Source organism: Prionailurus bengalensis, chromosome B3 (assembly GCF_016509475.1).
Source record: "Prionailurus bengalensis isolate Pbe53 chromosome B3, Fcat_Pben_1.1_paternal_pri, whole genome shotgun sequence".
Lineage (NCBI taxonomy): Eukaryota > Metazoa > Chordata > Mammalia > Carnivora > Felidae > Prionailurus > Prionailurus bengalensis.
Genome location: NC_057355.1, coordinates 103,305,106 through 103,329,622, shown reverse-complemented (window position 1 = coordinate 103,329,622; position 24,517 = coordinate 103,305,106). Strand labels below are relative to the sequence as shown.

Sequence of the window (24,517 nt, the reverse complement as noted above, 5' to 3'; positions counted from 1 at the left end):
GTCTAAAAGTCCAAGATCAAGGGGACGGTGGGTTTGTTTTTTTCTGAGGCCTTTCCCCTTGGCTTGCAGAAAGCTGCCTTCTCATGGTGTCCTCACAGGATCTTTCCTCTGGACACACATGCCTTTGGTGTCTTTCTCTTGTGTGCAGAATTCTTTCTTTTAAAGACACCAATCAGATTAAATTAGGGCCCACCCTGTCTACCTTCTTTTAACTTAACTTATCTTCTTTAACTTAAGTTTAAAGTTTAACTTTAAACTTAACTTGATTAAGTTTATTTATTTTCAGAGACAGAAAGAGAGAGAGAGAGAGAGAGAGAGAGAGAGAGAGCGCAGCATGAGTGGGGGAAGGGCAGAGAGAGGGGGAGAAAGAGAATCCCAAGTAGGCTCCACACTGTCAACACATGGAACCTAATGCGAGCCTCCGTCTCATGAACCATGTGATCATGACCTGAGCAGAAATCACAGAGTCTGGATGCTTAATCAACTGAGCCACCCAGGCACCCCTGAATCACCTCTTTAAATGCCAGCTCTCCAAATTCAGTCACATTCCCAGGCACTGGGGATTAGCGCTTCAACATATGCAAAGGGAAGCAGCAGGCAATTCAGCCCCTAACAATGGGGTAAATGTAAGAATTCTTGAGTTAAAGCTTAATGTTTTAAGATCATAAAATAAAAATAACCAGAAAGCTATTCTGATTTGATCTCCATACAACCCATATTTATTTAAGAGAACACTTCAAATCATTCAAGAGCTCACTGCTCCAAATAATTAACACCTGGACAACTGTCTTTCTGCAAAACATGTCTGGAAGGGGAAAAATGTTATCACTCCTATTAAAATCTCATTAGTACAAAATACAATGGTTATTATTAACCTTTTTTGCAGCCACTATAAGCCCTTTAAAATTCTGATGAAAGAAAATGGATGCTCCCTGAGGAGGGAGCGTGGGGCAAGCTGAGGGCAAAATACAGGCTGGCACCACCCCACCTTCCAGGTGGAATAAGTGTGATAGTCCTCAGACACTCCTGGCTACCCAAGAACAAAGGAAAGGGCTTAGGTGCTTGCCACGGTAATGTGGGAAACTAAGGCAAATGAAAAATTAAAATCCCTTACTGCCTAGAACCCACTGACAAGTCCTTGAAACCAGCAGTGACCTCCCTCTAGGAGCCCAGCTGTCTCAACGATGACACTTTGCTGGGGGCAAAAGAAGTTTAGCTTAACATTATCCCAACCTTGAGGATCCTGTAAGTCTATTTCCTCTATCTCAACTGCTCCACAATATATGCTGGCAATCATGCTCCAAACTTATGGCCTCTGGATAAACATCTGAAGGGTCTCATGACTGAGGTTTTACTAAACGGTAATAAATGGCATTTCCGTAGCAACAGCTAGCCCCTCAAGGTCCTGGAAACCTTGCTTCCAAAATTTCTTAGAGACTTACTCTATCCCTGACCCCCTCCCAACCTGAGGGTATATAATGAGTTACCTGTCATGACCCCAGTGCAGAAGCTCTTCCTGCCCACAGGTCCTGTTCCCATGCTTTAATAAAATCATCTTTTTGCACTAGAGAGGTATTCAAGAATTCTTTCTTGGTCGTTGGCTCCGGACCCCCCACCATCACCCCCAAACTTCATCACTCCCTGAGGAAAGAACACATAGCCACAAAGTCTGGCATGATTATTGTTTCGGGAGATTCACAAACCACCTCCCTAAAGCTCATCAGGATCCATGGACTCAGGTTAAAGAGCACTGACCTAAAGGCCCATTTATATCTAAATCAAAAACTAAATCTATACCAAAATGGACCAAAACACTTGAAATTGAGATTATCTTGAAAAATACAGGATATACAGTACCCATGTTTATATTTAGCTACTTGCCAAAGGGTTGGAAGTAACTAATGATCAACCAAACAATATTAGAATAAATTTTAAGCCTATTAGCCAACACTAAAGGTGGGGAGAGGAGTGAAGAGAGAAGAAACATTACCTCAGAAAGTCTAAACTAAGAAAACCTACTGCAATTCAGCACAAAATCTTAGAATAAAAAAGAGACAAATAACAAGAGGTAGAAATCACTAACAAGTTTCTTGTTTACTGACAGAAGATCCATTATTTTCTACACACCAAAGTCATAGTCAAAAAAGATAACATTATGTTGTGAAAATTTCAAAACTTGGCTTGTCGTCTTCTCTCTGTATGCCTGACTGCCCTCAAAAAACAGCTTTGGATATGTTCAGACAATTGGGCAAAAGAGGAACTTCTGTTGAATTCACTATTCCACCTAGGGACGTACCTCTGTGGACAATTTTACTAAGGTGTAAACTCCCAAGGATAGGAACACTTGTCTGCCTGATTTACCACTGCGCCTCTGGAGCCTCATTCAAAAATCATTTGTTGAATTTGAATGGATGCTATATTCTAGAGACAGCCTGACTGTGGAAGACAGGCTGAGAATGTAACCTCCATCTCTACTGTACAAGCAGCTCAAATGGATCACTATAGTTTTGTGTTGGATCCAACACGATATGAAGTGGCAATATGGAGCCCCAGAAAACAAAAGTGCTATTCATTAAAGAGATTTCTTGTACCATTATTTCTAAAGAGATACCCCCAAAATAACTTGCTGGAGCTCCAGCTGGCAAACTGCTGAAAACCTTGAATTTTTATTTCCTGGTCTAGTACTTCAATTTCCCTTCTATGTCCATTTATATGATCCAAAGTCCAAGTTCATCTGTAAAGCAAACACACAAAATCCCCCACAGAAAAGTGAAAAACAGGTTTATTCCACTGTAGATGTATCTGAAGAATAAATTCAACTTCTTGGCTATGAGCAGTAAGAGAGAAGTCAGCTCACCTCAAAAGCCCTGAGCTTGAACAAGAGCTGAAAAGAGTAAGAAGAAAGGCAGTACAATGTATGAGGGGAAAGAAATTAATTATCTGGTCACTTTCTGATTTACTGAAGAAAAGCTCCTCTATTAAATTCACCACATATTCTTATGAGCTTCACTGACCTGGCAAAATCACTAGGTCTTCAACTACTTTCTAGTGCACCAGCTTCAGATGCTTGCTTTAAACGAAATACCAATGAAGAAACTGGGTTTTTTCCCTAAATAAATCCTTTCCAGAAACAAAAATATTATCATATTATAAATATTAGTAGGGGACTATTTGAAAAGTCCTTAAGGACACCAAGTGAGCCCCAGACTCCTTGATAACTCTCAAATGTAAAATATAACAGCTGTGAAATGGGAAAACTGAACAAAATCAGATTACCTTCCAAGCCGCCCTTCTACAGTTATAAGAAAGAAAATTGCACAATTTAAAAACCAAGGTCTTCAGTAAGTAATACCAAAGCTAACTGTACTAAGCAGACATATTTTAGACTTTATTGCTCCTGATTCCAAATCAAGCCCAGAAACAGTTTTAGAAAATTAAGTGCCTGGGGCGCCTGGGTGGCACAGTCGGTTAAGCGTCCGACTTCAGCCAGGGCACGATCTCGCGGTCCGGGAGTTCGAGCACCGTGTCAGGCTCTGGGCTGATGGCTCAGAGCCTGGAGCCTGTTTCCGATTCTGTGTCTCCCTCTCTCTCTGCCCCTCCCCTGTTCATGCTCTGTCTCTCTCTGTCCCAAAAAATAAAAATAAACGTTGAAAAAAAAATTTTTTTTTAATTAAAAAAAAAAAGAAAATTAAGTTAAGTGCCTAAGCTCATTAAAAAGAAAAAAAAATTACACAAGTAGGTAAAACTTTAAAACAGCAATTTATAGTATTAAACAAGTAGGGAAGTACACACTCATTAGAATGCATATTCACCCCTCATACTTATCTCTAGCTGGGAAAAAAACTACTGGCAAGCACTCTAAGACAACTTCCTACCTAGATGAAACACATGGGTCTGTCTAAAGTTGCTCTGCAGTAGTCAGCTACCCAATAGACTATACAGCACATCTCAACACCAAATCATGTACAGTACTGCTACAAAATCAAAATAAAATACACTTAAAGCCATTAAATGCCTTAAATTAGAATTTTATTTCGGGGGCACCTGGGTGCCTCAGTCTTGGTTTCAAATTAGGTCATGACCTCATGGTTCATGAGATCAAGCCACAGGTCAGGATCTAGGGCACTGACAGTGCAAAGTCTGCTTGAGATTCTCTCCCCACCCCCCACCCTCTTTCTGTCCCTCCCCTGCACGCTCTCTCTCTTTCAAAATAAATAAATAAACTTTTTAAAAAATGCTCAATCTCTGAAAAAAATATTTAAAAAATTTTTAAATTTTCTGATAGGTTTTGATTCAAAATAAATGGAAGGAATGATAGAAATAGATGTTACAATTTTCTAACTTTTACTGAATTAATGGATCTGGGCAAACCTGAAACACAGCACATGCTTCTGAGAGAGGAAAAGAAGACATTAAAAAAAAAAAAAAATTCTAATCTGGTCAGTCCTTTAAAGCCAGCTACCAATTTATAGAAAACACAGGAGACAAAAATATATTACACATCTGAGGAATACAAACAGTAAAATCTAGCAGGGAAACTACACTATAGAACAAAATAAGGCTGGTTTCTTCAAGCAAATTCCAAGTTAGAAAGACAGACAGACTGGGGATGGGTGGGGGGTGTAGGCGGGGAGGCTATCCCATTAAAAGAAACTTAATAAGGAGTGCCTCTTGCTGGCTCAGTCACTACAGCATGTGACTTCTGACGTCAGGGTCTTGAGTTCAAGCACCATGTTGGGCGTTGAGCCTACTTAAAAAGCAAACAAAAAACCCTTAAGAAACCAGCCAAATATAATGGATGCTGAGTCAAATAGACATACTATAAAAATTAATATATATGTGTATATATGTATTTTTAAGTCCTTATCTGTTAGATATACATCTTAAAATCTTTTTAGAGTAAGTGATATGATAGTTGAGATTTCCTTCATAACAATATGGGACAGAAGAAATGGTTTGGAGTATAGATCAAATAAGATTGGCCATGAGATGATAAACTGTTAAAGCTGGATACGGCTAAGTGCAGGTTCGTAACTCTATTTCTACATTTTTGTACATAACAGAATTTTCTCATAATTACTGGTTTTTAAAAGGGGGAAATAATTGGAAGCATTTGGAAAACAATGGATGAATAAGCCTGGAAATGTTCATTATACACACACAGGGTGAAGCTGCATACAGTCTGATTTGGAGGAAAATGTGGTGGAGTTCAGTGGTTCCTGGGTAAAACAGCTCCACAGGACTCTTTGTAAGTCCCTCTCCACTAAGCCCCAGGCTATCTGATGTGTCACTCTTTCCGGGTTCAGACACCGGGCACCAACCAATATAAATTCTTCTTGCCCTACTCCACACTAGTTACTAAAAATTGAACAGGAAATAAATTAGAGAACAAAAAAATATATAAAAAAGAGAGACAAAAACAGAATCAAATAAAAAAGAACTAAAAGACAACAGTGATCAAGATCAATCAATCCATTTCTTAATTAAACAGATATGGCTTTCAATTCCCTCATTCTGTGACCTAAATGAGCAGTCTAATTATTAATAACTGAACCTGCCTTATGGATAAGTGCACTTAACTTTCATAACTTTAAAGATAAATATAAACATTTCAATAAATGCATAAGAAATTTTGCTATTTAAAGATACCTCATTGTAAATTCTTTTATAACAATACTCACCCCCCACATTCACCCATGGGGAAGGGAGAAATGATAGTATTAGTATCAAAATATTAATATTATTAACAACATAGCCATTGATATTTATTAAGCACATATAAACATTAATTTCATCTTCAGGACAACTGTATGAGATATATACAATTATTATTTATTCACATTTCACAAATGTGGAAACTGACCAATTAAAGTGTAATGAGTATTTTTAAATAATTGGTTATACAAGCAGTTCATCTTAGAATATTAAATGATGGGTCTTTTTTTTTTAAGTATTTATTTTGAGAGAGAGCGTGAGCAAGGGAGAGGCAGAGAGAGATGGAGAGAGGGAGAATCCCAAGCAGGTTCCATGTGATTAATGCACAGAGCACGACTCAGGGCTCCAACTCAGGAAACCATGAGAACATGACCTGAGCCAAAATTAAGAGTCAGCGACTTAACTGACTGAGCCACCCAGGTGCCCCGACAGGTCATTTTTTAAAATGTGCTTTATAACATTTTTAAACAAAGCTGTGTGTGTATACACACATATTGATATAAAAATAAATAGTCAGAAGAGTCAAAGGATTTGCTCAGAAGTCACCAAATCAGCTGTACAGGGCTTCCTAATTACAAGTACAGTATAGTAATGATTCTATTTCCTAAACCCTCAAATCCCAGTGGTTCTCCATTCTTTAAAAGGAAAATTAAGTCACAAACCAAAGTCAGTTCAAGTTCATTTTAAAAGAAACGTTTCTTTTGCCCAGGAAATGGTCAAAGACTCAAAGATTAAATGAACATACACAGATCCAGGCTGAACAAAAAGCCAAAAGGAAAGCATTAGATACCATCTACTCCTTAAGGGCAGGGACCCTGTATGGTATTTTATAGATTCCCCCTATGAGATCAAGCACAGAATACTTTACACATAAGAAGAGTTCCATGATGGGAATGCAAACTGGTGCAGCCACTCTGGAAAACAGGATGGAGATTCCTCAAAAAACTAAAAATAGAACTACCCTCCAACCCAGCATTTGCACTACTAGGTATTTATCCAAGGGATACAGGTGCAATGTTTCAAAGGGACACATGCACCCCCATGTTTATAGCAGCACTATCTGCAATAGCCAAAGTATGGAAAGAGCCCAAATGTCCATCGATGGATGAATGGATAAAGATGATATGGTATATATATACAATGGATTACTCGGCAATCAAAAAGAATGAAATCTTGCCATTTGCAAGTACGTGGATGGAACTGGAGGGTATTATGCTGAGTGAAATTAGAGAAAGACAAAAATCATATGACTTCACTCATATGAGGGCTTTAAGAGACAAAACAGATGAACATAAGGGAAGGGAAACAAAAATAATATAAAAACAGGGAGGGGGACAAAACATAAGAGATTCATAAATACGGAGAACAAACAGAAGGTTACTGGAGGAGGTGTGGGAGGGGGGATGGGCTAAATGGATAAGGAGCACTAAGGAATCTACTCCTGAAATCATTGCTGCATTATATGCTAATTAATTTGGATGTAAATTTAAAAAACAATAAAATTTTAAAAATTAATTAAAAAAAAAAAAAAGGAGCTCCACGAAAAGTAAACGCCGGGAACTATTCTGCAATAGCATCCCATTCTCTCAAACCTTCATCAATCTGGCCTCCAAATAAAGGGGGAAATAATACTTAATAAACTCCTTTGACTCAAAATACCTACTCTTCATTGTCATGCCATCTACTAATGGACCCACCGGACTTGCTGGGTGGGAAAACCAGTTTGACAAGGCAATCACTGCCCTGGTCCAGAGACAACTTCATAAACTCAGTACCCAAATCCCCCCAATACCTCCCACAAGGAAAAACTGTTCTACCCCATGACTTCCTTATAAAGTCTCAATATCCTCTGTCATCGAAAGTTGATAACTTAACACAATGGTTCTCAATCTTTCTTGAACTGCGGACACTTCAGAATCTGAGGAAAAGTCTAAGTCCTCTGCCCAAGAAAAAAGGCCAGGGCATGCACAAAAACTATTCTGCACAGAATTCAGGGGAAATCTCAAGGCTTCTGATTAACAGCTCCTGTCTTAGTTCTTCCTTGTATCTTTCCTTTTACCGTCACAGGGACTGTTTAACCTTTCTTCCCTACCTGTTACCATCTTTATCATTTACTCACTGTACTACTACTGTAGTACATTGTACAACTACAGAAACTGCTTACCCAGCTGGGCCCCTCCTGCCCGGGTGTCATCCACTGCCCCACCCTCACCCAGCAGTATTAAGGAATAGCTACTATATGTCTCCCATGGAACACTTACCTTGGTCTATCTTGTCTTCCTCTCCCCTACTATACTGTAAACTGAAAGGTATGAGTAATCATACTCCTTTCTGTAGCTCTCACAGAGCATGTAGCACAGGGCCTTCCTTGCACCTGGCAAGTGTTCATTAGAGTGAATCAATGTCAAACCTAAGGATTTAATGGAAATCTTTCTTTTAAAAGATCAGCAACCATCTTTTAAATGGAACATGGGAGTGCCTGACTAATCGATACTTGGGCAGACCAGGAAGTTGATACAACTAAACAACTCCACCCACCACTTCCTGACCTAGTGCACTGCCAGCTCAGTGATGGGAGGTGGAAGAAATGGAGATGCTCTCCACGTCATGGTCACTTTTAATCTTCATTACTTTTCTGCAAAGCAAAACACAGTTTGGCTTGAGTAGCCACTTTTTTCCAGCACCCTACTTACCTAAAAATTTCTATGCAATGCCAGATTTTAAAGAAAATCCTACTCACCAGCCATGTGCAAACAAATACTTCCACAAAAGTTTTCCAACTTAATACTGTCAGTTTAAGTAGAGTAAAAACAACTTTCACGTTGCTAATAACCTCCACGACAGAACAATCTAGATAAGCAGACATTCAGCTATGAGTTAGGCAACATCCTTCTCATTTTCAAAGCCCCAAACCACATCCTTTAAATACTAAAATATACAGACATGAAGTCCCAACAAGAAATACTGTAAAGTCTCCCCATGGTTCTTTACTATATTAAACACAGCTGTCCAGGGTCATGTTTACATAGATTTTTTTTAATGCCAAACCAACATCAGTGCTAAAATATTTCTGATAAACAGACTCCTACACACCCAAACTAGAAAGGAAAAGGGCACCAAGAAGTTTAAAAATACTTTCATCTTTAAGGGCAATAAAAACACACACTGGGTCCCATTATCATGTTTTGGTCATTTTGGTGTAACAGTTATATATATTTATTTCAAAGCCACAATGCTTTATTAATTACTTTAATAGAAAATCTTAACTTCCCTGGTTCTTTCTAAATCAATTACAAAGTATGCAGAGTTCACACCCAGAACCCTTAGGTACTTCAATTATTAGTAAACCAAACCACAAAGGAGAACCTGATACCAAGATCAGATTTCACTGCTGGGTTAATAGGTGGCAAAACTGTACATACCAAACAGCAAAGCCAAACACACTAAGAGTTAAGAAATGATACAAAACTACATCACCCCCAAATTTCTACCAATAAGCCTATTCCTCTCATACTGCCAATCTTCTAGAAACAGACTATTAGTACAAATAAAGTAACCAATCATAATTCACAAACTGCTGGAATTTGTGACTTGTGGGTCTCTTGTCAGCCTCTAAGCAGGATCCTACTCCCTAGGAAAGGTGGTCTTATAAGCTAATAAACTGTAGCCACTGGAAAAATAAAACAAGTATCTTCCCTAAACATACCAGCACCTGAGCTGTAAGAAATGTTTTGTATCTACAAAGCACTTTTGCAAACATCTCATCTGCCCTCTTTCTGTTCCTCAGATCATTTGCATCTTCGTTGTGTACAAAGGTATCAGCTGCTCCTTCTTTCTTTCCTCCCCAGTCTCCATATGCCTATTCCCCCACGCTCATGTCACCACAAACCTATATATAACCTTAATGTTTTTGTATTGAAGTCTGCAACCATTGTGCCGAAAGGAGATAAAAGCTCAAAAACTGAAACCTGCTCAAGATCAAGTAGGGATGTAGCCATAACTTCAAAGGTCAACATTTTCTGATACACTACAAGCTCAAAACACTACATTTTAAGTTATAAAAGATTAAGGGGCACCTAGGTGGCTCAGTAGGTTAAGGATCTGACTACTGGTTTGGGCTCAGGTCATGATCTCATGGCCTGCCTTAGGCTCCACACTGGGCATGGAGCCTGCTTGAAGTTCTCTCTCTCTCTCTCTCTCTCTCTCTCTCTCTCTCTCTCTCTCTCTCTCTCTTAAAATAAGATTCAAACAAAGAGGTACACCACGTTCTCCTTATGAAAACACTTTACAACATATGTTACTTCAGGAACTGACACTTAGTCCCATCATGTATTAAACATTTCCAACTTTTAGAAAGCATAGTAAAAGACAATCTGAGAAAGAGCTTTGTATCCAAGAAGCCTTCTACAGTGATTAGCAAAGAACCAAACATTACCCAGAAGCAAACCAGAAGCTAACCTGCATTACCTGGGATCTTACAGACAGGTGACAGTGCTAGACCTAATTTCATGCAGAGGCAGATCCTTTACATCAGTCATTCAGTGTTTCATATAACAACGCCCTCAAGGAGAATAACATTTACTATAATTCTTACTTCTACTCTGAGTGGGATGTATAGGTGAGAAAAATATTAAATACCCAAGGATAATCAAATAGGAAGTTCTTCAGTTCCTGAATTCATGTGGAAAATAATTATTGAACACCTACAGACATGCTCCAAGGTGCCTGAAACCCTGATTTAATGAAGGAAAAATGAAAGCCAAACAATGAACAAAGGTTTCAGCAGCAGCTCAAATGTAAAAAAGTAGAGAAGATGAGTTATCACAGTATCTTTAAAATGTGACAAACACGGGGCGCCTGGGAAGCTCAGTTGATTGAGCATCTGACTTTAGTTCAAGTCAAGATCCCACAGCTTGTGAGTTCCAGCCCCGCGTCAGGCTCTGTGCTGACAGCTCAGAGCCTGGAGCCTGCTTCGGATTCTGTGTCTCCCTCTCTCTCTGCCCCAACCCACTCGCATTCTGTCTCTGTCTCTCTCAAAAATAAATAAACATTAAAAAAAAATTTTTTTTAAATGTGACAAACACAACAGAATTTGCAGAGGGAATGGCAGCACTTATACTGTAAGCATCAATTTAGTTTTTCAAACTTTATTCAAAATAGTATCAAAATAATATGAAACTAAATAGCATATTGAAGTATATTAATAAAGTATAAAGTATATTAAATAGTTTACAGTTGTATAAGAACTAGAAGCATACAGGGTTTACTAGTTTTGTTCATACATATTTAACTACATAACAATGCAACGTAAAAATGTTTTAATTCTATTGATATTAAAGGGTCTTGGGGCGCCTGGGTGGCTCAGTCGGTTAAGCGGCCGACTTCGGCTCAGGTCATGATCTCGCGGTCCGTGAGTTTGAGCCCCGCGTCGGGCTCTGTGCTGACAGCTCAGAGCCTGGAGCCTGTTTCAGATTCTGTGTCTCCCTCTCTCTGCCCCTCCCCCGTTCATGCTCTGTCTCTCTGTCTCAAAAATAAATAAACGTTTAAAAAAAAAAAAGTTTAAAAAAAAGGGTCTTAATGAATTTCTTCCTTTGGATGATTCACATGTTACTCAAATTTACAAAATAATACTCCAGACCAGAAATTATTTAGTGCGGGAGAAGATGAGAGCAGCACAGGAAAAACTATTAATATATTTATAATTTAGTGCATACCACAGAGATTTGATTAAAACTACACAGATGGTAGAGATTTTTGGACCCACTCTCATCTAAATCTGCAACACTAGCATTACACTCAAATTGCAACTACTGGGACACCTGGCTGGCTCATTCCTTAGAATATGAGATTCTTGTTCTCACGATGTGAAGTCAAGCTTCATGTTGGGTATAGAGTCTTAATTAAAAAAATTAAAAAACAATAAATTGCAACTATCCTGTGGGGGGGCCTAAAGAGACCAGGCCTTTCCTACCTTTGGGAATTTTCTTCCGTTTCACAAGTATAAAATAATTTCCAGCCTCTAATTTGAACATTCAAGCAATCATTACTCCTATTCAAATCTCACAGTTTGTGAGCGAAGGTACCAACTAGATCTTTTCTTCACTCAGTATTTACTAAGCATCTACTATTTACCAGGCACTCTTCCAAAGATTAGCGATACAGCAGTGAGCTAAATATAAAAGTATTCGTCTTCATCAGATATACATTCTAGCTGGGAAGCAGACTAATAAAGCATATGGTACATGAAAGGTCTTTATGGAAAGAAAAGTATGGAGCATATATGTCATATATAAAAAATATATCTAAAGCATAAGATTTTGGAAAGCTATTTTACAGTCAACCATATCATGAAACAATTTTTTTTAGTAAATAAAACTCATTAGAAAGAATATGAGTGCCCTTTTCTATGACAAATCTAGAAATGGAATACAAACATCAGGATAATTGAAACACAATGTCACATAAAGCAAAGTCTTTTAGGAAATGAATCTGATCCTGCTTTGTGCACAAACCATTCCTGAAATACCCTAGAGTTGAAGCAAATTTTAGAAGATTTATGGAAACACATACAAAAAGCCTTAAAAGTGAGTTTAAGACAATATAAGGGAAAGGCAATATAAAAATCAAGAGATAATTATTTACATCACTCACTGTTAGCATAAGTGTATAGTATTTCCTAAGTTTTTATCACTAAAACTAAATTTGATATAAAGAGAAAAGTGATGTCATGGCTATCCGAGGCAACTCAGCTGTAAGTTGCTTGCACGATTATAGGAAACACACAAATCAAAACTACAGATAAATGCCTTCTACAGGTTCTCATTTGGGAAGATGGCAAGGGGAAAAGAGAAACATCAGAAGAGGAACAAAAAACAGGCAAATCCAACAGGAAAAACACGATCTTTGAACTTAACATGAAAACAAAGGCCAGCCATAAGGTAAAGAAAAGGAGTACTGAAATTAACATTTTTCCTAGCAAGAACCTAGAAAAATAGGCAATGGGAAGGCTCAAGAGGCAAATTTTATCAGAAAAAACAAATTATTGTGAAATTTTCTTTTTGGTCTTAAACAAGTACTTTAATTCCCAAATACCCCTTCAAAAAAAAGTTGCACAAGGAATTAGCTGAAGATCAGAAGAGTATGAATACCTAGGAAGTTAAAATCCATTTGGTTATATCAGCTGAAGAAAGTAACTAAAGTTGATTAGGCTTTAAGGAGGAGCTTAAAAAATTTTTAAGCCATGTTTGTTACGCCTTTAGGAAAGTGTAGGTAGGGGTGCTGAATCCTCTTGTATTGAGCAAGTTCTTTGATTCTTAAGGGGGTATAATCAGTTGTGGGTCAAAAACTGTACATCAAGATTCATCACAGCTTGGATGAATTCTTTCTTAGGTTATTCTTCTTTCTTCTATTAAAAAAAGTTTTAATTCTATCCCACTATCACATTTCTATCCATATCCCACAAATCCAGAAACAAAATTCATTGACTCTCCAAAATAATATTGAGTAGAAAGTTAAAATTTTAAGGGCTGCCTGGCTAGCTCAGTCAGAAGAGCATGCAACTTTTGATCTCGGGGTTGTGAGTTCGAGCCCCACACTGGGTATAGAGATTACTAGAAAATCATAATCATAACAATAATAATAAATTTTTAACAAAGTTAAAATTTTAGAAAGAGAATGATTCAAAAGTATCAAGAAACATCAGAATTGGTTAAAAATCCTTTAAGATCATCCAACTTCCTGGGCGTCTGGGTGGCTCAGTCGGTTAATTGTCTGGTTCTTGGTTTTAGCTCAGGTCATGATCTCATGATCCACGGGTTCAAGCCCCGCACAGGGCTCTGTGCTGTACAATCAGGCTCTGTGCTGACAGCACAGAGCCTGCTTGGGATTCTCTCCTTCTCTCTCTGCCCTTCCGCCTCTCACTCTCTCTCAAGATAAACTTAAAAAAAATTTTTAATTAAAAAAAAAAATTACCCAATCCTGTTATTTCATGCTCAAAACAAAACAAAAACAAAGCAAGTGTAATGTTTATTTGGTTTCTTGAACAGAACTTCCTTACTGTGGGAAATACAAAGTCTGAGAATCAAAGAATCACGAGATGACCACCTACCCATGTGCTCATACATTGATGGAGGACCAGAAAACACACTTTTATCATTCAATTCTTAAGCTGACAGGGTTCCAAAGGCTAGCTTATACTAAAAATTCACGTAAATTTATTAAGTCATAATGGAAATCAAAATTCCAATTTCAGAAACTGGAATACCTAAGTTCTCCATTCATATTGTCTCCTCTCCTGGTATCAACATTATTAAACCAGAAGGTTTGGGTTACACATGAAAAAAAGCAAAGAAAGAATAACCTAAGAAAGAATTCAACTAAGCTATGATGAATCTTACAGTTTTTGACCCACAACTGATTATAATCCCCTTAAGAACCAAAGACCTTGCTCAATACAAGAAGATTCAGCACCCTTACCTGCACTTTCCTAAAGGCACAACAAACATGGCTTAAAAATTTTTTAAGCTCCTCCTTAAAGCCTAATCAACTTTAGTTACTTTCTTCAGCTGATATAACCAAATGGATTTTAACTTCTAGGTATTCATACTCTTCTGATCTTCAGCTAATTCCCTTAACTGTTCTAATCTCTCTAGCTGCTCACTTACTAAACCACAAAGTTCCTTCTGAGGATGTCTCACTGCATCTATTACTACCCAGCTCTTCCTAATTTTCTGAGTCTCCATATCTCAAAGCTGAATAGTATACTCGCTTCAAAGAGAAGAACCTGGGGTGCCTGGGTGGCTCAGTCTGTTAAGCATCCAACTCTTGATTTTGGCTTGGGTTATGATCCCACAGCATGGGATCAGGGTGGGATGAACCCCAAGTTGGGCTCCGCCCTGGGCATGGAGCATGCTTGGGATTCTCTCCTCCCCCTCTCTTCTGCCCCTCTCCCTCACTCATGCATGCACTCTCTCTTTCTCTCTCCCTCTCTTGTGGGGCTCAATCCCATGACCTATAATCAACACCTAAGCTGAAACCCAAAGAGTCAGATGTGCAAATGACTGAGCCACCCAGGAGCCCCCAAAATAAACTGCTTTTCAAAGACATTTTCTCAAATCTCCCTCAGACCCTTCCTGGGCCTCCAAGCAATGATTCTCTAGTTTTCATGGCAGATTCTTATCCCCACCCCCTCAATCTCCCATCCCCACCTCCAGGAACTTTTAATTAAGTACAATCAATTCTGCTATATGGGATTGACAGATATATTGGGGAACAACTTGAATAGAATGTGAATTTTGTGTTTGCTTATGTATGATTTCTACTGTGAGAAACACTGAATGTACATTCAAAACTGCACTCAGCTTATCCCAGCTGTATAGAAATATAAAAAACACAAGCACACATCTCAAACATTTTAGCAAAAATTTTTTTTTAAAAACATGTCAAGGATACACACCAACCGTACTGTTTTCCTGGAAATTTTCAGATACATTGCAGCAACATGCGTGAGTTCACAGAGACATCCCAGGCTCCTCAGATAGTCTAGACTGGGAACTGGCTAAATGCTCCACCCAAGTCTAATGGCTCTAAATTCAACTTACATGCTATACCAAGCGGCCACCCAAACCTGTCTCCAGGACTCCAGGTTTATACACCGACTATTCAAAATCTCCACCTAGATGTCTAATAAGCTAGCAAGCATCTCAAACTCAACATGTCCAAAATCAAAATCCTGACTCCCTGTGCATGTTCCACCACCACCCTCCCAAAATCTTCCCCATTTTAGTAATCAACAAACCCATTTTTCCAATTTCCAAAGCCAAAAACTTTGAGTCATCCTTGACCCCCTTTTTCCCTCACAAACCACATCAGGAATTCCCATTGGCTCTACCTTCAAAATATACTCAGAATCCAACTACATCTTACCCTTGAACAACAGCGGGGATTAGGGGCACAGACACCTCCCCATCCCTATGCAGTCAAAAATCCGAATTATAAGTTCTGACTCCCCCAAAACTTAATAGCCTACTACTGACTGGAAGCCTTACTGATAACATAAACAGTTGTTTAGCACATACTTTGTATGTTACATGCATTATATTCTGCATTCCTACAATAAAGCTAGAGAAAAGAAAATATGAAAAAAAGCATAAGGAAAATACATCTACAGTACTGTACTATAAAAAAATCCATGTAAGTGGACCCAAGCAGTTCAAACCCATGTTGTTCAAGAGTCAGCTTGTGCCATTCACCACCTCCACTGCTAATACTCTGTTCTAACCACAATTTCTCACCTGCATTAGTCTCCCATTAGTCTTTGAATTCTATTCTTGCTCTCCATACGGTCTACTCTCAAACTCAGCAACCAGTATAATCCTATAAAGAAACAGAAAAGCTCATCATATTTTTTTCTGTGCCACACCCTTGTTAAAAAGAAAACCACAGGCCCAAAATGGCATCACTTGGGGGGGCACCTGGGTGGCTCAGTCAATTAAGCATCTGACTTCAGCCCAGGTCATGATCTCATGATCTCACAGTTAAAGGGTTCAAGCCCCACATTGGGCTCCGTGCTGACAGTTCACAGCCTGGAGCCCACTTCAGATTCTGTGTCTCCCTCTCTCTCTCTGCCCTTGCCCTGTTCCTGCTCTCTCGCTCTCAAAAATAAATAAACATTAAAATTTTTTTAAAGATTACATAGTCCTCTATATTTTACTAGCTACCTGAAAATTTAGTTTTATTGTTGACATCCTCTAAAATCACAGTAGGTGTTTCAGACAACAAATCCTAATATATTCTTTTTCTCTTTCCACCAACCTTCTCCCCAGGACTTAGCTTTAAATACAGCTTCAAACACATTTAAGGAAAATCTCTGAGATTTAAGTTCCAAACAACCTTGTCTCATAGCAAGATCTAACACCATGCACTTCAAAATCTAAGCATGCCTATTTACACCAAAGATTACCTGTGACCCAAACCCACACTATTTGGCCAAACCTAAAAATCACTTTTTACCTTTGCCTTATTCAATTCCCTCGTCCTCCTGACCTTCACTACCAGCTGTCTTCAATGTGGGGGGATTATGAATTGATGAGCTTTTAATAGGAAGCTATTTGATTATTCTTGGGCAGAAAGTAAAGTCCATCTGGGTTTGTTTTGGAGTCTCTGTGATGTGACAGAACCTCAACTAGGGATTTTACTTCTTCTATAAACTATGTCATCTGTGACTTGTGTATACTGAGGATGTTTAGACACACCTTAAGCAGGCCTGGTGTCTAGTCTACAGAAGTATTTGGATTGTCTTAGGTCCTTCTGAAAAGCAATGGACCAGCATCCTGCCCCACTTCAAGAACGAGTTGGCTCCTTGTTACTATGGTGATGAACACCCTGTGAACAGAGGTAATTTGCCACTTGCTGAAAATTCAAAGCGTTCTGTAGCATTGTTTTTTATCAGGAACGAGGTGGGAGGAGCAGCAGAACCAATTATGGAGTATATTTATAAACACTTAAAGGAGTGTGTTACTTTATTCTGAATAACAAGATTTTAAATTGTTTAGTTTACAGGAAAAAATGAAGGAAATAAGAGGACTGAAGAAAAGAAACATGTTGACCTACATCCTAACACGTACAGCTCTGCATCATTGTTGAACCTGGCACTACAGCTTTTCCAGAATAGAGTTCTTAGACTGGTTTTCAGATTGGTCGCACATACACAATATATATTAGTTTTCTCACCAGCATTTAGTCTCCTATTAGTCTCCTGTTAGTGTGTTTTGTGTATGTGTGACCAACCGTCTGGAAGGGAAGAAAAATCCACTCAAGTAACAAGTTATCAACCAAATAGGGTAAGGACAATGCTTCTGAAACCTAACGGTTAAAGGAAAGAAATTATATCTCAATAAATTCTTAAAAGTCACACTCAGGAGCACCTAGGTGGCTCAGTCAGCTAAGTGTCCGATTCTTGCTTCTGGCCCAGGGGCATGATCTCATGGTTCGGGAGTTTGAGCCCCGCATCTCTCTCTCCTCTCTCTCCATCCTTCCCCTGCTTGTGCATGCTCTCTTTTTCTCTCAAAATAAACAAACATTTTTTTTTTTTTTGAACGTTTATTTATTTTTGGGACAGAGAGAGACAGAGCATGAACGGGGGAGGGGCAGAGAGAGAGGGAGACACAGAATCGGAAACAGGCTCCAGGCTCTGAGCCATCAGCCCAGAGCCTGACGCGGGGCTTGAACTCAGGGACCGCGAGATCGTGACCTGGCTGAAGTCGGACGCTTAACCGACTGCGCCACCCAGGTGCCCCAAACAAACATTTAAAAAAAAAAAAGAAAAAGGAAGAATACTCAGCACCTATTCCTGATTTTCAAAAAAATTCTTACCAAACTAGGAAAACTTGACCTTAATAAAAGGAAACTAACAGAAATTTATATGAAACAGCATACTTAATATCAAAATATTTAAAACATTCCCCTCCTATATTCAGGAATAAAACAAAGATGCCAGCCATCACATTACAAAAACAAACAAACATGCCACTAACATATTCAAAGGGAAGAGACAAAAATCTGTCACTGCTTCCAAGCTACATGTTATGGGCTTTCATGTTACTAATCAAATTAAAAGTTACTTGGTCTCATAGCTCAAAAACTTACCAGATACAAGGTCAAAATTTAAAATCAAACAAAAAAAACCATGAAACAAATAATTAACACATGACCCAGCAACTCTATTCCTAGGTATATACCCCCAAAGAACTGAAAAGAGATATCCAAATACTTGTACACAAAATTTTATAGCAGCACTATTTAAAACAGGTGCAAACAAACGAGATGTCCGTTAGTGGATGAATGTATAAACAAATGGCGGTGTATACATACAATGGATTAATGAAGCACTGGTACAAGTACTTGTAGAGAGCAAGATGGAGTCACTCAGGTCAAACAAGGGCCTTTGTCAAGCAATGACACTGTTAAGGGTACTGCAGCTACAAGATATCGTCAAGACCAGCACCAGTTAATGACACCCCAGAAGTGATAACAAGAAGCAGAGGAGGTCTGCAGGGGCCCAAGAATGATTAAATCCTTTTAAAGGGGGGGGGGGATTTTTGCAGCTGTCAGACTCTTTAGACACTGACCCCTCTTTGACCACTTTAAAAAGGCAGCTGCAGCTGGAAGGCTCTGCCCAACTGATCTCTGAACAGCGGTGAGATCCTTCACTGCTTGAACATAATAAGCAGTAAATGCTGAGAGCTGACCCGAGCAGGACCTAGGCCTGATCTCAACTGGTCGCTCACAGACTGACTCCTCATTTGGTTCATTAATTTCCCACCCCCTGTGTGATCTTCTGTGTTGTGTGACTTGTCTTGTGCTCTGCTGTGTAAGAAGCCAAGTTAATCATGTGGTGAAATGTCACTGAGTTTGGAATCCTGAACCTGCTTTATAATTATGTTAACACTGCTTCATGACTGAATAGAACCGACACTGTAGACAGATACAACTTATGTGTGTACCTTCACAGCGTGTTATAACAGTACTACAACATGGATGAACTTTGAAAACATTATGGTAAGTAAAAGAATCCAGACACAAAAGGTCACATATTTTATGATCCATCTGTAGAACAGACAAACCTATAGAGACCGAAAGTAGATTAACGGTTGCCTAGGGCCTAGGGGTGGGGGTTGGGGGGGCAGGACTCAGTGGGCAAAGAAATGGGGAGCAACTGCTAATGGATATGGAGTTTCTTTTGGGAGTGATGAAAATGAATCAGAGGTGATGGCTGCACAACTATGTGACTATACTAAACACCAATGAACTGTATACTTTTAAAACGCAAATCTTATGGCATATAATTCTTATCTAAACTTAAAAAGAATAGTAAGATTTGTTGTGGGAAAAATAAAGTTCCCAAAACATACAAAAATACTACAGTAATCAAAACAGTATGGCAAGAGAGCAGAAACAAGTAAGTAGTTCAAGAAAACAACACCCTAAATAATTAAAGCAGGATGTTTGAATAAACTCACTGGGTATCTGAGTGAAAAGGTAGATGCCTACTTCACTATAAAAACTTAAAAGTGACAGATTGAATAAAATGTAAAATCCAATGCTGTCAAATATGAGAGAATGATTTTTAAATCTTAGTAGGGGAGGTGCCTGCATGGCTCAGTTGGTTGAACGTCTGACTCTTGATTTCCACAGGTCATGATCTCATGGTTCATGGGATCAAGCCTCTCATTGGGCTCTGTGCTGACAACACGGAACCTACTTGGGATTCTCTCTCCCCCCTCTCTCTTCCCCTCTCCTACTCACACTGTGTCTCTCTCGCTCTCAAAATAAAAATAAACATTTTTTATAAATACATACATACACACACAAAATACTGACATATCTGGCTAAATACAAATTCTAAATATCTATTTGGGGAAAAGACACAATAAAGTTAAAAGATAAGCAAAAGATTGGAAGAATATTATTTGCAATATACAAAAAGGATTAATTTCCATGATATTAAAAACTTCATGCAATCCAATGGAAATGGAGGAGAGAGGGGACTGTATTTTAGTATAATACCATTGGTGTGAAACAAAACTGAAAAAACTGTGTAGTTTGCAAATACAGAAAAACTGGTTATGCTTGGGATGACAGGGACATTTTTTTCTGCATCATATTTTCAATGTTTGAATTTCTGACCACAGTTTATATAGTAATTCTATAATACCAAAAACAATTTAAAAAGGAAAAAAGTCTGAGAGGCAAACTTAAAAAAGAAATTTAAAAAAATGTTTATTTATTTTTGAGGTAGGGAGGGGCAGAGAGAGAGACAGAGAATCCGAAGCAGGCTCCACGCTGTCAGAGCAGAGCCCAAGACTGGGCTCGAACTCACAAACCATGAGATCATGATCTGAGTAGACATCAAGAATCAGATGCTCAACCAAGTAAGCCACACAGGCACTACTGAGAGACAAACTTTAAGTAGCTGAGGGACACTAAAGGATTTTTAAAGGGGAAGTAGAATGATGGTTTAGCATTGTTGACAGATCCCTGGAGTACCTTTATAGAGAATGGATAGGAGAGATACCAGTTTGGAAATAGTTATTGATTCATTTCTCCATTCAACAAATGTTAAACACCTACTGGGGCTTGGCACTGAGCTAACCACTGGCACCAGTTAAAAATGTTGCAAGTTGTCTCTCCAAAAGGTCATATACCTACTTTGGGCAATGGTGCAAAGGAAATAAGGGAAACACCTATTGTTTGTTTCTTTCTTTTCTTTTCTTTTCTTTCTTTCTTCCTTTGTGGTGCGGGGGTGGGGGGGAGGGATGCATATAGAACTTTTGCCATTTTAAGACATCTGTGAATAATATCCTTGTGGTATTCATTGTATTACAAAAGGACCAGGTATTCCTTGTAAGTATAACCCATATTTTGGCAACTCACTGAAGAAAAAAAACAAAATGCAACATCAGCCTGTTCTTACAAGTTCAAGATTCTTTGACTTTGGAAAGTCCAAGTCCTAAAAAAATCTCTAAAAGAAGAACTTCAAAGTCACCCTTACTCATTTTCTGTCCTTTTTAAAATTCTTTGGTTTTGTCAAGAGATGAATAAAAAGAGGACACAATATTAACAGGCCAAAGGAAAAACATCTTAATGAATCATATTAAAGATATTTATAATTATGATTTAATCTGCATTGGTTTCTTTTTACAGACATGTTCCCATTTTATCACAGCCATCTGCTATTTCAACAGTAAGCCTGTTTTACCAAGTTTTAATAAAGACCATGACTATACATAAAAATTTTTAAAACTTTCTTACCGTAAAACTTATTTTTTAAAAGTGTCCCCTAAGTGAAGAGGCAGAAAAAAGAAACTGCTGATGAATTTGGTAAAAAATTCACGCTACCATTTGGCTTAGGACATTTCAAAATGTGAGGGGTGTGGCACCAGCTCCTGGTTTACCACCACTTTAAAGCTAAGTGCTCTGCTTCACGATCTAGGGCTGAGAAAAGGAGCTTTTCTGAGGTTGCTGGTCAGCAGGCAATCACCGTCACCTTGACAAAACCAACTGGCTGAGTAAGCTTTCCTTAAACCTATCATAATGTTACCATCATTCTTCCCAAACCATGCTGACAAGGTCCCTCATGTATAGATTTCCTATTGTAAATGCATGATGTGGGCAATACCAAAGCAAATGCAAGTCCCTTTCTGAGGAAGGGTATGGTTAAGCATGACAGTCACAGGACCTAGATATCATAAGACAGTCCCAATTTCACAGTATTCTATTGTTTTCACATAAGGTGATCTTTTAAAGGTGTGATTCAAGATGATTTAATAGTTAGACTCATGAGAGTTTTTTTAAGTGAATACAAAGTTCAAAACACAGAAAAGAAAAAAAAAAACAATCTTTCCAGACTCTCCTGAGTCTGAATTTTGGACCTGAGCACATAATCATATGGAAAAAACCTGGCCTAATCCTCCCAACCCATCCTAAGAGAAGCATTTCTTCCCAGGCAGGAGGAGCTCACCAGAAATTACAAATGATTTTTAAAAACAAAGCAAACAAGAAGAAAAAGCCATTAGCACATACAAGCTTCTAATTGAAACACAAAAGATGGTGAGGAAAGGAGAGACTAGAAAAGAGAGCAATAAACAGTGGTTTCCAGAAGCCCTTTTTGCAGAAATGTTTACTTTAGCAGTTGGATACTGCTGTACACTGGATCTTACAGAAATAATTATCATCTTCACAACTGTGAACAAACAAGAAAGTTCATCTGGTCATCTAATCTATTTCACATGTGCAATGTCAAATATTTATTTGTTCCTTTTATATCTTATTAAATATTTATTCTTTTTAGCCATAGCTGTCACTATCTTGAGCCACAAAATCTTTTATTTTTATTATTATTTTTTTAATATTTATTTTTGAGAGATTGACAGAGTGTGAGCCAGGAAGGGGCACAGAGAGAGGCAGACACAGAATCCGAAGCGGGCTCCAGGCTCTGAGCTGTCAGCACAGAGCCTGATGCGGCAGGGCTTGAACCCACAAATCGTAAGATGATGACTTGAGCTGAAGTCAGATGCTTAATCAACTGAGCCACCCAGATGCCCTCACAAAATGATTAAAAAAAAAAAAAAGATGTAAATATATGCATTCCTCAATAGAGGAATCCAGGAATTTCTTAAATGCCAGAGTGGCCCACATCCCCATTCTGAGACATCACAGGCAATTGCTTTTACTTGAGCTGCCATCCGGGTATCCTAGAACCTTCCTACTCTGATCTTATCCAAAAGGTAATCATCAATAGATAAGGGAGAATTTAGTGGACTGTGAGGTGGCCTGGTATGAAATTAAGGAAAAAGAGGGTCTACCTAACCCAATCGCATCAAATCTAATGGGGGGAAAGGACAATGTATTTGAGCAGAAGAGATTAAGAGTGGAGACAAAGTCAGAAGATTGGAAGACTCGCTAGATGAGGGAGCAATAAATGGATGGATGGATAAATGGATGGATAAATAAATGGATGAGGTGACCAGATCAGCAGACCCAGCCAATGAAGGACAACAGGAATTGCTACAGACCTGGGACAATTAGGTACTGTCCCAACTCACCTCAAACCAAACTATGTGACCTGAAATTGTATTATGTGTTTCCTTACGTCCCCACACATCCATATAAAAATCTAACAACAGGTCATGATTCAACACCTACTTTATGAAAAGGAAAAATATTCTACAATCAGAATTATTTCCTGACTGCATTTATATGACTTGCAAACCAGTAGGGGGTTGGCTAAGACTATTCAGATCCCCCTTAAATTGCTAACGTTATCTACCTATTTATTCCCAGAATTATATCCCAGACTTCTGGATAATGCTGGATGGTGGACTAAACACAAAGCTATTTGTTGCTCCTTCCCCAAACGCTAAGATTTTTTTTTTTTAAACACATAAACCCAATGGTACGAAGTGAACTGGAGACTGTAGTCACAAAACCTGGAAAGATGAAATATAAATGGCTAAAGGGTAAAGGACTCAAAGACTTAAGAAAACTGAATCCTAAGGTAAGCATCACTCCCCCAAAAGTATCAGCAGAGAATAAATGGGAAGGGTTAACAGAAAATCTTTCTTTTAAAAAAAAATGGGGTGCCTGGGTGGCTCATTCAGTTAAGCATTCAACTTCGGCTCAGGTCATGATCTCATAGTTTGTGGGTTTGAGCCCTGTGTCAGGCTCTGTGCTGACAGCTTGGAGCCTGCTTCAGATCCCGTCTCCCCCTCTCTCTGCCCCTCCCCCCACTTGCATTTTCTCTCTCTCTCTCTCTCAAAAATAAAGATTGTTTTTTAACATTTATTTATATTTGGGAGACAGAGAAAGACAGCACAAGTGGGGGAGGGGCAGAGAGAGAATGAGATACAGACTGCGACGCAGGCTCCAGACTCTGAGCTGTTAGCACAGAGCCCAACGTGGGGCTCAAACCCACAAACCACGAAATCATGACCTGAGCCAAAGTCGGACGCTTAACCAACTGAGCCACCCAGATGCCCCAAAAATAAACTTTTTTTTTTTTAAAGCTTACTTTGAGGAGAGCACACATGTGCAAGCAAGCAGGGGAGAGGCAGAGGGAGGGGGGAGAGAGAATCCCAAGCAAGCCCCACACTGCCAGCACACAGAGCCCAACACAGGGCTCCATCTTATGAACCATGAGATCATGACCTGGGCCAAAATCAAGAGTTGAACACTCAACTGACTGAGCCACCCAGGTGGCCCCAGAATATCTTTCTGAAATGCAATTCCAGATCCAGTTGTTCAG

The 24,517-nt window shown here is 38.8% G+C and overlaps 1 protein-coding gene across 3 annotated transcripts in view; it reads right to left on the bottom strand.

Annotated features, from left to right (window-relative positions):
- FBXO34 (F-box protein 34) overlaps positions 1 to 24,517 on the bottom strand; it is an 89,356-nt gene that overhangs the window by 15,739 nt on the left and 49,100 nt on the right. Inside the window, exon 1 of one of the 3 annotated variants that reach the window (XM_043556223.1) lies at positions 16,008 to 16,089. The exons of the other annotated variants lie outside the window; for them this stretch is intronic. The gene's annotated coding sequence lies outside the window, so the exon portion shown is untranslated. Of the gene's footprint in view, positions 1 to 16,007; positions 16,090 to 24,517 lie in introns of those variants that run through there. 3 annotated transcript variants of the gene reach the window in all.